Below are 3,459 nucleotides of genomic sequence, written 5' to 3' on the forward strand. Positions count from 1 at the left end.
CTGACTACTCTTCACGTATTGCAGAATAGCAGATGTGATTTATGGAGGGTCTGCTTATTACCTCGTCGATTCTGCACAATTCTTTTATTTATTTTTATTATTTTTTTATTTATGCCTATAGCACCTGGTCTTTCCAGGTGGTCTCCTATCCAAGTACTAACTAGGCCCCACCCTGCTTAGCTCCCAAGATCAGACATCGAGCTTGTTCAGGGTGGCATGGCCGTAGACCGTGGACCGTGGCTCCACTGGGGCGCGAACCCAGGACCTTCTGTGTATAAAGCAGACATGCTAACCGCTACACTATGGAACCACGTCCGATTCACAATTCTATACAGCAAATCTGCAAGCTGTTTTCATCCGCATTTACAGCTGAGGAAACCATGGCTCAGAGAGAAATCGGGTGACACATCCAAGGTCATGCAGCTGATCACTTGCAGAGCGGACGCCACAGGCTGAGTTTCTTTCATCACATCTCACTTTCAACTGTGTAGTGACTCAAATAGCTCAGGACGTTCAGACCCTGAAATTCATGATTTCTGACACTGCTACCAAACACGTGACCTGAAATTACTATAGACAAGAGATGGGAAAGCGTTATTAAATACCAGGCAAAATTTATTACATATAGCAATATGTTACATAAACCAATACTATATATATATATATTTTTAATTTTAAGAGTAAAAAAACAAACATATAAACATCTAGGGAAATTACTACAAATGAGTACATATCAGTGTGGCTTTAGATTTCTCTTCTACTACATGAAACAAAAGAAGTGGTTGAATAACATCTACAGAATTTTTAGGGGAAATGTTTATGAACCAATAATTCTACATTCAGCCAAGTTAACATTCACACACAAAAAATCATCAGATATTCTAGACCTCAGAAAGTCAATTATCTACATGCCCTGCCTGAAAAAATTAACTGAAGAAATTCAGTTGACAGATGAACCAAAACAAATAATTAAAGAATGGGAAGACACAGAAAAAGTGTGTGGGCATTAAACTATTAAATCAGTTAAATGTAAGTAAATCTAAATAACGATTGCTAATGTGGTTATAAAACTTAATGTAAATATCAAAATAATTATTGAAAAAGAAGATGCATATTATTAGTAATAATAATTTACGTCAAAAATTCCATATTAAATAAACCAAAGCTGGGAATGGTCGAAAGGAAAAAGTAAGAAATAACGTACTAAATATTATGTCTTACATGAGAGAAAGACAATAGGTGCTATGTCATTCTTACCATCGATAATTAGAAAAAATAAGAATTTAAATTGGTGTTACCAGTAACATAAGAAAGAAAAGAGACATTACCATTTTTTTCAAATTATTAGAAGTGAAAAAAATAAAACTGGTTAGAAAAATATACCTTAAAATGTACACAGTTGTTGCCCCTAAATAATGGAATTGCATGTGATTTTTTTGGTCTTTTTTTTTTTTTAACTTTTTTATATCCCATATTTTTTAAAAAAAAAAAAAAATAATTTAAAAAAAAAAAACAAAAACTACAAAATTATACTAGGAAAGATTTGCTCCTTTTTAAAAATTACACAACCATCCAGTAAACTAGTTTTATATAGTTCTTCATGCCAAATAGCCATGCTAACCAGAATTTTCCCTTTTTAATCATCTATAGGCCCAGTATGAAATTTACCTGTTTCAAAATCTCAAATGTGGGAATGAATAACTGATACACTTGGAAACTTCTATCAAACTACCTTTGTTTTTGCATACAGCATCATGTGAAGGGGACGCTCAATTACCTTCACTGAGAGCTGTGGTCAACCGCCTGGATAGAACTTTCTCTTTCTCTTTTAAGCTGAAATTCATTTTTAGCTCTTTTAAAGTTGTAATTATTATCATCACTACTACCACTACTACCACCATCACCTTCGCTGCCATCATCGTCATCATCATCATCATCATCATCATCATCATCGTGTCTGCCTTTTATTGAGCACTTACCACGTGCCAGGCTAGGCACCTGATATCATATACACACTCACTGATATTAATTCTCACTACAACTCTATGAGGTAAAAATCCTGTCTCTTTACAGCTGAGAGAGGTTCAATTGCTTCCCTGATAATTCATAACCCTTCATGACATGTGATTTAAAATTTTTTAAAATGCTTTATTTTAATAATAAAATAGATCTTACAGACTTTCAGAGATTAGAGGAAAGAAAGAAAAAGTCTAATTGCACTATCCTCACACAGCCATATAACACAACGACTAATTATATTACTATGATTCATTCATTCATCTACTAGGATATTCAATAAACACATGGTACCCCATTTGTGAGAGGCACAGCTCTAAGAATTAAGGGGGCTGTGCAGATCAAAAAGGCAGGTATTCTGGACAAATTTAGGAACAGAGATAAGACAGAAGAAGAACGATGCAAGTCCAAAAGAGGCAAACATGCTAACAAAGACAAACACAAAATGCTATGAGAGTTCAAAGAGACCGCCAGTTGGGGATGATGCCTGGTTGCAGGAGGTCATTACAGAAGACAGACACGGTGTTTAGTCACTGAGCTGGGTAATGACTCAATATTTTCTGTATGGACAGAATAGCAGGGCCCAGGAAGCTCATAAGGCATGTAGAGGGAATTACACGGTATTACTTTCCAACGTACTGTGTATTTAAATTACTTACTATGTTTTATGGTACAGCTATCCTCACTAGAGTAGCAGCTCCATGAAGACAGATTTTTGTCTGGCTCATCCACTCTGTATCTCCACAACTCGCATAGACAGCTAATGTATATTAAATATAATATATATAATTGTAAGTGCTCATTAAATATTTGTTTAGTCATGATGGTGACATGGACAAAACAGGATGCCAGGGAAAAACTGGAATGGGTAGGAGAAGATAGGGCTGGTCTAGAATGTTTGGTCTGAAGTGCTGGTGGAATGCTAGGTGGTGATGTCCCTCAGGCAACTGGAGTGTGACTGGAACTGAGGAGCCAGCTCCAGCCTGGAAGCCTGGGTTTAAGAGCTGTTCAAAGTAAGAGAGAGAGAGATTGGAACAGGGTAGGAACTGGGTATGTCAGGTTTCGTAAATCAAGGAGGAGAAAGTTTTAAGACATGGGTGTAATCTAATGTGACTCACATATCAGAGACTTCAAAGGCAATTTGGAGGTTTGGTGCGAGAAGAGATCATTTGGCTTAGATGATTAAGGGGTCGTTGGTTTCCTCTCGATGCCATCCCTTCAGGTGACTGTCACAGGCAGGGACCAGACTTGCACTGTTCAATATGGTGGCCACATGTGACTGTCGAGTGCTCGAAATACGGCAAGCTCAAGCTGAGATGTGCTCCAAATGCAAAAAAACACACTGGACTATGAAGATTTAGAAGAGGTAGGGAAAAATGAATGTGACATGTCTTATTCATAATTTTTATATTAAACACATGTTGAAATGATATTTTCATTTCA

General features: G+C 36.6%; 1 non-coding gene across 1 annotated transcript; it reads right to left on the reverse strand.

The window, feature by feature from the left end:
• Positions 1-237: 237 nt before the first annotated feature.
• TRNAI-UAU lies at positions 238-310 on the reverse strand. The gene has a single exon. It is a non-coding gene; the product is annotated as a tRNA-Ile (tRNA).
• Between the last annotated feature and the right edge of the window lie 3,149 nt (positions 311-3,459).

Source organism: Pteropus vampyrus, unplaced genomic scaffold, assembly GCF_000151845.1.
Source record: "Pteropus vampyrus isolate Shadow unplaced genomic scaffold, Pvam_2.0 Scaffold46, whole genome shotgun sequence".
Classification (NCBI taxonomy): Eukaryota; Metazoa; Chordata; class Mammalia; order Chiroptera; family Pteropodidae; genus Pteropus; species Pteropus vampyrus.